Here is a 14,730-nt window from a genome sequence, read left to right on the forward strand (position 1 = left end):
CTAGGATCGTAAAGGGAAATGTTTTTTTTTATAATTTTAACATGTTCTAATTATATTTAATTAAATTATATTTTAATAAATGTGTTTAGTTTTTAATTACGCTTTGAATTTAGTTACAAGTACACAATTCTTCCCTCTTCTGTCCTCTTTCTTCGGAAAATTGCTATGCGGATACGCCAAAAAATAATGCTTTTATACCATAAAGGAGAGTGTTTTATATAATTTTAACGTGTTTTAATTATATTTAACTTAATTGTATTCTACAAAATACGTTTAGTTTGTAATTATGATTTAATTTAAGTTAACAAGTACAGTGTTTCTTATGTCTTCGTTCTTTCGAAATTGCTATTTTTTAGCTGAGGATACAACAAAAAATAATGGTTTTAGAGCATAAAGGGAGTGTATTTTATATCGTTTTAAAGAATTTTTAATCTTATTTATGTTATTTTATCTATTTTTTTAGATGATTTAGTATAGAACAAGTCTAAAATCTAGTTATAAGTACAGTACTGTACATGCGAGGCTGCACGATGGGTTACGTTTTCAACTGTGTTTTATCGATTTAAAACTTAGTTTTACGTATTAAAAACTGCTTCCTGGACTAAATTAAATCATAATTTAGATCTAGACTCTTATAGGCTTGATCGTAATGTACAATTTGCCCTACAATACAGTACAGAATGGTCTCTACAAGTACAAAAAGTACAAGTAAGTTTGAGGTCGAAGTGAATACTTAGTGTTGTTAATATACTATTTATAGCTTAAATTTAACTTGTTTATATACAAAATATTAGCTTAAACTTATCTTTAACCTTTAATTTATCTACATTTTATTATATTGTTAACATATTTGGCTCACTTAAGCTTAGATAAACGTCTATAGTCTGATCTACATCTCCTACTGATGATAATGCAAAAAAATATGAGAATTTATGCAATTCTAGCTTAAAATTCTAGAAAAGGTAACTCTAGAATATGTCTAGAATATATTTTACAGCTTAAACTAAGTTCAAGCTATAAGAAACAGGAATAAAATCGAAACTTTTGTAGTAACAACCCAGCTTAGATTTGTGATTTGGAGTGTATTTTTCTTTTAAAAAATGACTTATTTTAAGGGATTTTACGAGGTAAAATGTAGAAATCGCATTCGTTATAACCCCTAAAAATGTTAAACATTGGAGAAAATTAACTATTGTGCCGCGAAACTGTAGCGAGAGAGGCAACTTAAACGAATTACTACGAGTCTCATCCATGCGTACGAACTGTACAAACATGAGGTCATACACTAATAGTTCCTTTCAGTAGAGATGTTCTGGTAACAGTTAGCTGGTACAACACCTACCAGGGTGGATTATATTACGTAATCAACGTCTGTACTTACCATCCGGGTACTTAACAGATCGATGCTTTCCATCAGTACTGAGTGAGAAAGTTAAACACCAAGTGAGTGAGTTGCAGGTCTAATTACAACGGTCTACATTGTGTATCATGTGAGGGAAACTTTACTATAACCTTTACCCAATAATGAAGCCGGAAGGGCCCCTTTACCTACGAAAAAACTTTCGATTATGACGTGTTATTACGTATAATTTTACGTAAAATGATGTGTTATAAACGTGGCGTAAAAGGTGCCAATAGTGCTTTCCAGAAAACTCTATTAGAATTCCAGAGAGGCCCCGAGTGCCTTAATCATTAAAAAAAACGTGCCTTTGAATGTTTATTTACTAAAACAAAAGCCTTTTAATCAATATAAAATAGTTTTAAACAGTGCAAACTTGAGCTAACAGTGTGTAGATTTTGTTATAGTTTTACATATTTAAGACCTATAAAATTGATTAAATTTGCAAGAAATTCATTAAATATCAGCTTGTTTCTTTTATAAAAATTCTATTTTTGCTGTTTAATTTGTATTAAACGTCTTTAAGAAAGTGCAAAACTATTCATACACTCTATACATCTCGCAACACTAGGCCCTAAATAAATCCGAATTTTTGCTATAATTTTACAATATTAAGGCCTAAATATTAACTATTATTATAATAAGGTTAACAAATATAAACTTAATTCTTTAAAAAATGCCTTTATAAAAAAAATTCGACTGTTAAACAAGGCGCAAAATGCATCAAAATCCTCTCCGTCTCTTAGGACTACAAACCCTTATAAAAACCTCATTTTTCTTAAAAATTTACAAATTTAACGTACTAAAAGTGCTTGTATATCTACGAGAAGGCTTCTATTTTAAAATTATATAAAGTTTTATATTAATTAAGTAAGGAATCTGCACGTAGAGATCATTCAAAGTTTGAAAGAACAACGTTGACTCTAGTACTTATAAAAACGATAAACAATTTCACAGAAGTTTATCTAAGAGATATGAAAGTAAAACGTATAGAAAAAGTAAAACATCCTGTTTGTTTTCTAAATTAGTTTATTTGCTAACGATTAGCCGAAATTTCACGTGGGAACACCAAATTTACTAATCAGGTCAGAGGTCATCCGTCGCTGTAACCGAACAAAAGAGAAGAAGGATGCAACAAACTAAAAAGATAAAAAAGCACACGTTTCCTTTGCTGTTTTTGGCAGGGAAAAAAATGTCTTTTTTTCCCTCCGTTCTTGGGGAGGGAAGAAAGTTAAAAAGTCACTTTTTGTTATTGTTTGATCACTCCAGATATCATCTCGATCTGATGTCAAATACAGATTCTCAAAAGAAGTCGTCCCAATGTTTAAACTATCCCTTTGCTAGAAGTGATTGGATGACGTTTACTCCGCTTACTTTTTATATAAATTTAGAGTTTCTAAGGATAAATCTCTTCTACTTTTTATCAATTTTCTAAAAAAAAAAAATTTGATTTGATTTTGATTTAAGTTGTAAGGCAGAAGCAATGGAAGACAGCAGCAGTTTACGCATCGATACCGGGCACGAATCTTGCTAAAAACGTACAAAAATTCGCGTTAGAATGGCTCAAAATTACGTTTTTTATGAATTTAATACGACGTTTTAGCTTCTGGTTTACATAAAATATTAATTTTTGGGTTTTTTTTTTCTTTTTTAGTGATTAAAACAAGTTTAAATGTTGTTCGGGTAGAGTGAGAGGACGATTAGAATTGCTAAACTTGACGCCTTTCTATTAAGGAAAATTAGTAAAATTATGTGAATTTTGATTATTTTAAAGTAATTTTGATTCATTTTTTTAGTTATTTTTACTGTTTTTTATCCAAAAAATGTGTTAAAATCGATCGAAAATAACGAACGAAATCGTCAACATCAAGTCAAGCAAAAATCTGGATACATTTACGGTTGAAATTCGTTAATTTTTAATGGTCCTTGGGGTTAATTTATAAAATTTTAGTACCTTCTTAATGTTAACTTCCTAAAAAAAATAACAAACACTGCTTAATATACGTTAATTAAGTGAGAAGAGTCCTATAATTCGTGACTCCTCGCGATAGTTAAGTCAAAGAAAGGCCCGTTTGAAACCTTTCAGAGAGGCCTGCTTAATAAAGGCCTCCTTATAAGCCTTAGAAAGAGTAACGACTAATCGCGAAGCGTTTCGGGAAAATTAGGCCTCAAAAAGACCTATCGAAAATTCATAATCCGCAATGAAAGATCATAATCGATCCGCTAATCTGCAAAGGGGCGTCATTTCAGAGCCGCTAATCCTCAACGTTATCTCAAAAGAGGGATAAACTGAGCAAGTGGGGGGAAAGAAATCTCTATTTTTCCCTAAAATTACGAGAGAAATCACCGCAAAAGAGGGAAAAGCAGGGAAAGTCTCATAAAGAAGGATTTATATCACACGCAATTGGCCCGGGTGTAGAGGTTGTAACCCCAGCATGGATCAATCTAACACATTGCAACCGTTGAAATAATGATTGCCACAATTATTTTGACAGAATTGGGGAGGGTTGCAACGATAATTACCACCATTAAATGATTTGGTGGTGTGTAAAGTCCCGCTACACCAAAGCAGGTCGATAAGGATGGTGTGCGGGAGATTGAAATGTTATCCTGTAAAGCTGTTCACCGCTAATTATGCCATTGGAGCGTAACACATACCTGCGATGCTACCTATTCATCTAAACGTATTTGTTATACATGTAGCATCTAGCAAGCGGCACTGACAATATCTAAATGAATCCATTTCTCTTGTGGTTTATTCTGTTATCTGATGCAATGAAGATCGGAGCATCGTAAAATTAAATTTATATACAAAAAAATGGATCTGTTTTAAAGGATTTTTCGCTGTTTAATTTGCGTGAATATCAGCTTCATTCGATTTCAACTTACGTGCTGTAGAGGGGCTTGTTGTGAAGGCCTTAAGCTGCAATATATTAATATAACAGGCCCTCTCCTCCATCAAATAATGATGCATATAAAAATTTGAGGCCTTAAACTATAGACTCATAACACGAGGCCCTAGTCTATAGACTCATAACGCGAAGTCTTAAGCTACAACTTATTTAGCTTACTGTCTACAAGGATATAACAGTTGTTGAATTGGTACAACCATTTATATCTTAGAAGGTTTCAGAATTATTAAATCCTCATACATTTTGGAAGAGCTCCAAATGAATTCAGTTGATTTCTTCAATTCTTGAAGATAAACAATAGAAGAGGGATTTGATATCAGCTCATAAGTACCAGAAGGATCTCTCTTCTAACAGAAAGAGGTGTAGTGAAGGATCATTGGATCGATACCTTCAATCCTTTTTAGTCACAGAAGATCCACAACAATATACTTTGTAAGGATCACAAGGAAAAACATGAATTTACATCACCAATTATTAATTATATCAATTCTTTCGGCCCTCAAGCAAGGTCTCAAGTAGAATTTCTTAATATTTCAAAGAGATATCGTGCTCATATTTGAAAAATCTTTCCAAATTCTCAATGCAAATTTCTAGAACATGGAAGAAAGAAAATTACCCATTTTTCCGTAGTCATAGCACAAAAATGGGCTCTTTAAGTAAAAAAAATTCAAGAAAAACAAAAAAATACTTCAGTGCAACATTCAAAAATCTATTTAAAATCGTATGCGGTAAAGCCTGAAGGCATTATACCTTGTATGCCTTAAAAATAAGACTATAAATAAGTCCTTTCATATCATAAACCTAATTCTAGATTGCCGCTTTTAGAAAATATCGATTTATTGCTGATGTAATATAATAATATAATGGGCCTAGAGGTAACTTTACTATAATTGTTTACATTGTTTCGTAGATAAGATGTTGTTCCTAACATAGCTAAGTGATTTTATTCACGATTAAAGTGCGTAAAAATAGCACTAGAAAGCATTTTGAATAGGAAAATTATCGATAAACTATCGCGTCAGTCAGTGTTCTATCCGTCGAAAATCGTTAAAATCGATTCTTCTATAGAATATAACAATAAAATCTATGAATCAAATAGAAAAATGCGAATTGTAACTTATTAAATATGGCTACCATTAGATTTCTACCATAAAATTACTCTCATTTTTCATAAATTTCAAATTAAATCTTCATAAAATTCATTTTCTCACTTATTACTTTTCCAAGGTTAAATTCATCTTAAAATACACGTATATTCTTCATAACTTAAACATTAAAATTTCACAAAATATGCCAAATTTTTGTATCAAAACACCATAAAATTCATCATTCCATATAATAGTTTGCATGTTAAAGACCCAGAAAATACGTTGCATCCTACATCTTCAATATCAAATCTTCTTTAAATGCATTGCACGTTGCAATACGTTTAAAGAAGATCTTAACATATTAAAATTTCACCAAATATTTCACATGAAATTCGCAATTGCCGCATCAAAAACCTACCAATTTCCCGCTTCAAAAGCCGCTGAAAACTCATCATTCCATCCGACTAAAACCTCACGAAATACATCCTCACATCATAAATTTCCGAGTTAAATCCTCGGAAAACACATTTCTTGCATTGTATAACTATAAATATCACTTTTAACATTTAAAAAATGTCCTGAAAACATTGCCGAACTTCATGAAAACTTCATCAATTTCAGAATTTAGGCATAAAAGACGGTCCAGAGGAAATAAGAAAAGAAAGAAAGAAAAAAAGAAAATTAGAAAAAAAAAAGGAAGGGGGAAAAAAAACAAGCCAAATTCTTCAAACGGCTCGATAAACACGAATCTTTCAAAGCAGGCAAGATAATAACATAAAGATCCAACTCTTACATTGCAAGCATAACCAACAATTTCGTGTTTGTCCTACCGATAATCATCTAAATGGAGTTGTGTGCAGCAGTACGGGCCGGACAGATAGACCTAACGTACAGCAAACCCTCACCGCAGTGGGAGAGTCACCATTTGCTAGCGGTGCTTTTGTCTCCTACTTCGGACTCCGGCAGACAAATATTGACACACCTGCCTCCCCGACTTCATTAGCCTAAAAGCAGGCATCACTAGAGTCGGTTGCATCTACTGCTCTCTGTACAGTACCCTAACGTCTGTGGCTACTTGAACTATTTCCCTTCTCCCTATCTCCTTACAGCCGTACAGTTAGGTCAAGTGATTGGTTGGCGGCTGCATTACCTGAAGGAGGAGTAGTACAGTATTTGGAGTATTTTTTTTCTTTCCTTTATCGGGCGTGTAGCGGCAAACTTAGACCACCGACGTCGAGTCGAAAGTCTGCTGATTTTTAGTGATTGGGCCGCCTATAGTCGACGACCCTCTAAATAAAATGATTGACGTTTTTCGAGAATGCTTTTCTCGCCGGCGCCGCTTCTTTATACATCGTTCTATCTCTTTCCGTTTTTTTTTTGTCCGTTCGTTCTATCGCCGTTTTTTTAAAATTTAAATTTAAATTTTTTTTTTCTTATTCAAATATTTTTCCAGGGGGCGCTTTTTTTATGTTTAAAAATGGCCACTTTCGGGTGACGTTCTTTACATAGTTTTATCCGTAATTTTGAATTAATCTTATTGAATTTTGTGTTTTGTACTTTAAAATTTATTGAAATTAATGTCTTAGACATTTTCTAAGTATGTTTAACGTTTATATTAATATCTAAATGTTGATTTTATGAGTGGCGCTGAGTCGCGTCGCGTCGCATGGCTCCGCGCGGCACTTACAGTTTCTCTTCCATTATGATAATTTTCATTTACAAAATTTCAAATAAGTAAATATCTGAAGCGGTTTATACTTAAGAAGACTCAATTACCTATTTAATTCGTCTTAATATTTAATATTCATTCAAAACATAGATTACACCCGCGTCGCTTCGCGTAGAATAGCCGCGACTTTATCTGTCGCGTCGAAACACAATTTTTNAACAATATAGGTTCGATGATGATGTATACTGTATATGCGCCACTTTTTCTAACGATGTTTACATACACTTTAAACCGATTACGATAATTAAAAATGAACGGTTATCGAATATAATCAAGTTAATTTCATTTAAATTATTAAGAGGGTGTTCCTCCGAAATAATAAACTAATCCTCCGAAATCATAAACTGATCCTCCAAAATCATAAACTAATCCTCCAAAATAAAAAAATCCTCCGAAATAATAAACTAATCCTCCGAAATCATAAACTGATCCTCCAAAATCATAAAATAATCCTCCAAAATCATAAACTAATACTCCAAAATAAAAAAAGTCCTCTGAAATCATAAACTAATCCTCCAAAATAAAAACAAGTCCTCTGAAATCATAAACTAATCCTCCAAATTCATAAAAGAAATCATAAACTAATCCTCCAAATTCATAAAAAGTCCTCCAAGATCATAAACTAATCTTCCAAAATCATAAAAAAAGTCCTCCGAAATCATAAAATAATCCTCCAAAATCATAAAATCATCATTAAGCGCTTCAGAAATATAATTTTATGCGTTATAAACATTTTAAAATGTCTATTTTTGAATAGAAACTGAGTAGAACAATAGAAACTTCTGTTTTAACTTAAATAAAATTTACATTATTCAAATCAAAAGATCATTTATGTTAAACGCTTGTCTATTGGTCGGAACTGAATGACATTTAATGTGACGTTTATTGTCTATAAATTACTGATGTAATATGTTTATGTTAATGATTTATATCAAATGCTTCAGATGACGGTCAACAGTATCTTTAACATGATTTAATAGGATTTTTACGTAATTTTAGTGATTTAAACCAACGTTTCTCAACCTTATTCACCCACATACTTCAGCCCATAGACCTGGGATGCGCGTACCACCGGCTGAAAAGTATTTTTTTAAACCGTAAATTAACGCATAATTTTTCCATTTACAGTTATTTTTCTCGCTAAATTTACTAAAATATCGAGAAATAAACTTGTGATATTGATTTATAAGACTTTAACAAGTCATTAATACTTATAAACATGCTTATAGAATAAGGAAGTAATCTTTAGAAGGATTTATATATGAAATATTTTAAATTAATGATACAAATTACTATAATTTTATAGAGAAAATAATTAAATATTTACATCATAAATTTAGAAAAATGACCAATAAATTAGCGTGGAAAACATTTCCAGGAATTGCAAAAATACAAGAATTAACACAATTAAAAACTAAAATATAAATAATTTCGCAATTTTACTAAGAATTAACATTAAAATAACGATTTCGTAACATTTAACAGGTAAAATCTTACTCATAAATTTGTAAAAAGTAAAATGAATCAATCAAAAATCGATGCTAAACCTCTGATTTTAGCATAGGACTGACTTGTGAGATGATTTAAACTCAAATTTCTTAACATTTAGAGATTTTTAAGAGTTTAGGAGCTCGTTTTTTGCATATTTTAACAAGAAAATTGCAAAATATTCTCATAGAAGACTTTAGTAATCAGTAATAAAAAGAGAAAAATGTACAGTATTTCCATCGAGTGTATGCAATTTTCTAGCGTAAAGCGTTAAATTATATTGCTTTAAGCTGGAATTTATTAATATTTAAAGATTTTTAAGCATTCGGAATTTCATTTTTGGCATATTTTAACAACACAACTCAAAGCATCCTTATAGAAGAATGTGTCAATCAGTTAGAAAGAGAAAAACAAAGACAATCAAGTGCGTGTAAATCTCTGGTGTAAAGAACTAAATAAGATAATTTCAGCTGAAATTTCTTAATATTTATGGATTTATAATCGTCAAGGATCGCACTTTCTTAGTGTTTTAACTACAAAATTCTAAAGCATCCTCAAAGAAGATGGTGATTAGTAAGAAACAGGAGAAAAATGTTCAGTATATTCATCGAGTGCATGCAAATCTATGGTATAAAGCGTTAAATTATATTGCTTTAAGCTCGAATATTTTATTATTTAGAGATTTATAATAATTTAAGACCATATTTTTGCACATTTTAACAGAAAAATACCAGAGCATCCTCATAGAAGAAGGTGATAATCAGTAAGAAAGACAAGACAAAAACCATCGAGTGCATGTAAATCTCTAGTGTAAAACATTGCATTATATTGCTTTAAGCTATAATTTCTCAATATTAGAGATTTATAATTATTTAGAAAGGTATTTTTGTACGTTTTAACAACAAAATCTCAAAGCATCATCATAGAAGAAGGTGGAAATTAGTAAGAAACAGGAGAAAAAAAAGCTTAGTATTTCCATCGAGTGCATGCAAATCTATGGAATAAAGCATTAAATTATATTGCATTAAGCTCGAATACTTTCATATTTAGGGATTTATAACCATTTACGAGAGTATTTTAGCAAGAAAATCTCAAAGTATCCTCATAGAAGAAGGCGGTAATCAGTAAGAAAGAGGAGGAGGAAAAAGAAAAAAAAGTTAATCAGTATTTCCATCATGCTAAAGTGCAGCAAGACGTGAATGAATCGTGCTCCTTAATTAAAATAAGAAAAGTGACCATTTATTCCTCTTCACTGTACAAATAACCACTAATAGAAGGACATCTGATGGGTAAATATTGATCAACTTCAAAGTTTTTTTTTTATTTTATTTTTTTATTTTTTTTCTTGTATTTTCCTTGAACTCGGTTCTTCATTAGGAGGAAGAAAGTAGTTTCCTTAAAATTAACCTTTGGAAGGTAATTTTTTACACTTTCAACACGAAACTTTCGGTTTAAGAACTATCGAAAGTAACATAAAAACTTTTTTCTATTTAACTACCTTTAATTGTATTATTTTTCAACTTAATAGCTTTAATTCTTCTCCTTCTCCTTCCTTTTTTTTTAATTATTTTACTTGACTCCAATGCAATTCTTAACCAATAATACCTCCATTTTCTTTTCAACTTTCCTTTTTTTTGTTTTATTTTTTCAGGTTATTTTTTTTTTGTAGATTGACGTGTCTTAAAACCTTTTCTAGTTTTATTATCATTATTTTTTAAATTTAATTTAAGACTAAATGCAATTTGAAGTTAATTATCATTAACGTAATGGGGTTTCTAACTGCATTTTGGGGGTTGGGCTTAATTTTATGCGACGATTTGGAGAAATTAGAGTTTGAAAAGGGTTAAAATTTTATCGTTAGATTGCTTAAATCTTGTTATTAAATCCTTAAAATATTTAATTAAGGCTACATAATTCTGAAATTTTATAATTAAATTATCTGAAATTTCGTTTTTTTAACTAATAAATCTTTTAAACCCCCAAAATTTATGAATAAACCACTAAAAAAACAATACCATAATTTAGAATACGTCTAAACATACAAACATTTATTATTAATTAATTCTCCTAAACCCCCAAAATTGAATATGCATTAGCCTTCTTATAACTACGAAGCCTTCATTGAAAACAAATGGAATAAATTCTTATATTTTTATTATTATATTTAATGCAGTTTAGATCAATTTGGTTCAAATTTATCAAGAATTTCAATTTTATATTCCAAAAGAAAGACTTAAATTCTTACTTCTGTTGTTAATAAACTTCATTTTGTATAAATAGTAAAACATGTATCAATACAAATTTATAATATTCTTAAAATCCTGCTTAAAGCTTTTTAATATAAATCTTCCAAAATTTAAAAAATTAATCCTTCAAATAATAAAAAAGTCCTCCAAATTCATAAAATAATCCTTCAGAATCATAAAAAAGTCCTCCAAGATCATAAAATAATCCTCCAAAATAAAAAAATCCTCCGAAATAATAAACTAATCCTCCGAAATCATAAACTGATCCTCCAAAATCATAAAATAATCCTCCAAAATCATAAACTAATACTCCAAAATAAAAAAAGTCCTCTGAAATCATAAACTAATCCTCCAAATTCATAAAAAGTCCTCCAAGATCATAAACTAATCTTCCAAAATCATAAAAAAAGTCCTCCGAAATCATAAAATAATCCTCCAAAATCATAAAATCATCATTAAGCGCTTCAGAAATATAATTTTATGCGTTATAAACATTTTGAAATGTCTATTTTTGAATAGAAACTGAGTAGAACAATAGAAACTTCTGTTTTAACTTAAATAAAATTTACATTATTCAAATCAAAAGATCATTTATGTTAAACGCTTGTCTATTGGTCGGAACTGAATGACATTTAATGTGACGTTTATTGTCTATAAATTACTGATGTAATATGTTTATGTTAATGATTTATATCAAATGCTTCGGATGACGGTCAACAGTATCATTCTAAATACATAAATTTTAAAGAAGTTTATTCGCATAAAATAATTATTTTTAAAAAAATATTTCAAAGTCGTTAAACATTTAGTTTTTTAAAATTAAATTTATTTTAATGAAGTTATTGAACTTTTTCAGCAGAGGGCGCTATTTAATGCGACGTCGCGTTGCTGCGCTCCCTTGCGCCGCCGAGCATCGTCGTGTCTAGCGTAAAAGCCGATCTTTTTTTAAGAAATGAACGTAATTAGTACTATCATTTAGCATTTATTAATTAAATTTAACTTCAATGAATTCATACAATATTATTTAAAGATATATTTAATTAAGCTATAGTCTCTGTACTTAAATGGAAGTCTCTCTTCGCGTCGCCCGTCTTATCGCTTCGCAAATAACGCTTAGTAAAATTATATTAAGAAGTTTCGCTATGTAATATATTTTATTTTATTTTTTAAATTAATAAATTCATAAAACTTAAATATTTATAAAATTGAAAACTGATATAAACAACAAATTGTTTCTTGTATTAGTATCAGAAGCGACAAGCCGCGCCGCGCTTCTGGTCACGATACAAGAACTAATTTGCATAATCGCGCAGCGCCCGTGTAATTATGTAAATTTCTCCTTCAAATTCATTCGTTATAAATATTATTAATATTATACAAAATTAATATTTTATAATAATGAAATTTTAGAATAATAATAATAAGTTTAAATTTAATTAATTCGAAAGTTTTGGTTATTAAACTTTTTTTTTTTTTTCATTTTAAGATATTACTTTTTTTATAAAAATAGCAGATGGCGCCGTAAATCAGTTTTGTAAAACTTTTTTATCATACAGCGCCATCTGCTGCTTGAAGTTGTATGTATAAAAATAAACATAATTTATTATTAATCTGCCATCTTTTTTTTTTCTTTCTTTTTTTACAGTAAGTATCATCTTCCGAAAAGGAAAAACAATTCAATAATATACTTTTATTGTTATGAAGCATAAATATTTGAAATTCTGTAAACAATCTCAGACGTTATAAATAAAAATATGTTTTAAAATGTATCATTTCGTTATTTTTCTTTTATATATATATAAGTAAAATAAAATAAAATGAAAACAATTTTTCAAAATAATACTAAAAATTTAATTAGCAATATAATCAGTTTAAGTACCGTTAAAATTTTAAAAATAAATAAGATGAAAATAAGAAAAATCCATTAACGTGTCGTTATTTAAACGTCGCCATTTGCCTGGAATAACTTTAAAAATTAAATATAAAAAAAAATTAATTAAATTATCGAATTTCTTGTTATTATTTATTAAATTTTTAAATGTTTATCTAATTTGAATAAATAAAAAATATTATAAAACCAAGCCGGATTATTATCATTTGCAGTAATTTTCTTTTAGATATATCATAATGGACGCCATTTGCCTGGAACGTGAATGATAAAACGAGCAAAACAATAGGTCGAATTTTATCATTACTTAAGTGACGTATTCTTAAACAATTAACTTACTACAATCGATAAAAATGGTAATAAAAGAACTCACTAAACATCGATATTTTCACTAAAAGAAAACCACTTTAATAAATCCGAGCATATAGGATACAATGTCTGCCATTAAATTACATTGGAACACGCGAACATTTGAACATCGTATAAGAACAATTGCGACATTTTCTAATACGTTATAAGTTATTATTATAGTTTCAATTAATTTAATTGATAATCACATTAAAATCTTATTAAATGTTTAACAGTTTAAAATGTGGTAAAAGAGTATTGTGACAAAAATTTCATCGTTAATTCAATGTATTTAGTTTCTCTTTAGCATGATGTTTCTCATGTAAATGATCGTATATAGTGAGCACGAACAGCAGCAACACGTAAGCAAACAAACAATATAGGTTCGATGATGATGTATACTGTATATGCGCCACTTTTTCTAACGATGTTTACATACACTTTAAACCGATTACGATAATTAAAAATGAACGGTTATCGAATATAATCAAGTTAATTTCATTTAAATTATTAAGAGGGTGTTATGATCATTAATCAATAATCAAATACAAGGACGTTTTCAATTGTTACATCGAAACTTTCAAATTCATATGTCGACGATAGAATATAAAAGTAATTTTTATGAGTAATTATTCCAAGAAAATCTTTGGTAAATTTGGAAATAAATATTTTATTTTAATAATTTTTAGCTTTTAATATATATATTCAGGGGAGGTGGAATGATCAAGAATATCTTGAGCTACAACAGAACAGGTCCTAAGACCTAAATCGTAGAGCGTTTTTGATGATAACGGTGATGAATCATCACTGATGATGTACAAGGTCTGTTCAAAAAGTATCGGACCTTTGGTCGGCAAAAATAAATTTATTGACTTTGAGGTACAAAACCCTAATCCTGTTCAAAGTAGTCTCCTTGGTAATGTATACACTTCTCCCAGCGTTCCTGCCATTGCTGGAAACATTGCTGGAACGCATCTTTTGGAATGGTTATCAGCCGGTCCGTCGCATTCCGCACGATGTCTTCTCTCGAATAAATTTGGGTTCCTTTTAGCGGCATTTTCAGCTTGAGAAATAGCCAAAGGTCACACGGAGCCATGTGGAGAGAGTATGGAGCGTGACGAACCACAGGAGAATAGTGTTTGGCGACGAAAGCCCGAATCAGATGCGCAGAATGGGCGGATGCGTTATCACGATGGAGCTGCCAAGTTTTGATCGACCACAGATCCGATCGTTTGCATCGCACTGTATCGGAAAGACGGCGAAGGACCTCCTGGTAGTACTCCTTTGCGATGGTTTGGCCTTGTGGTGCGTACTCACGACACACAACCCCACGAGAGTCGAAAAAACTGTCAACATGACCTTTGATATTGCTGCGGACCTGCCGCGCTTTTTTGGCCTCGAGGATCGTCCCCGAAAGCCTGCTTAATCTTACGAATGGTTTACACTCGGATATCGCCAAGGTTTTTGGCAAAATTTGATGTAATATCGCTGCTCACGTTGTTCAGTCATTTTCCAGCTTAGTGAAATCCGACGAGAGCGCACTACATGACCTCACTCATAGGCCGATTGCCAACGACTGACGCTTCCTGCAGGCGGGAAAAAATTCAGGGCTGTGCATGACTGTCCCCTCCA

General features: G+C 30.5%; 1 protein-coding gene across 1 annotated transcript in view; it reads left to right on the forward strand.

Moving 5' to 3' along the window:
- Positions 1-12,558, forward strand: part of LOC111634105 (silk gland factor 1-like) — a 44,135-nt gene extending 31,577 nt beyond the window's left edge. The window contains exon 2 of the transcript XR_002758153.1: positions 12,508-12,558. The gene's annotated coding sequence lies outside the window, so the exon portion shown is untranslated. The remainder of the gene's footprint in view (positions 1-12,507) is intronic.
- The last annotated feature ends 2,172 nt before the right edge of the window (positions 12,559-14,730 follow it).

This window comes from Centruroides sculpturatus, unplaced genomic scaffold, assembly GCF_000671375.1.
Source record: "Centruroides sculpturatus isolate CEXI.00-Female unplaced genomic scaffold, Cexi_2.0 scaffold823, whole genome shotgun sequence".
Lineage (NCBI taxonomy): Eukaryota > Metazoa > Arthropoda > Arachnida > Scorpiones > Buthidae > Centruroides > Centruroides sculpturatus.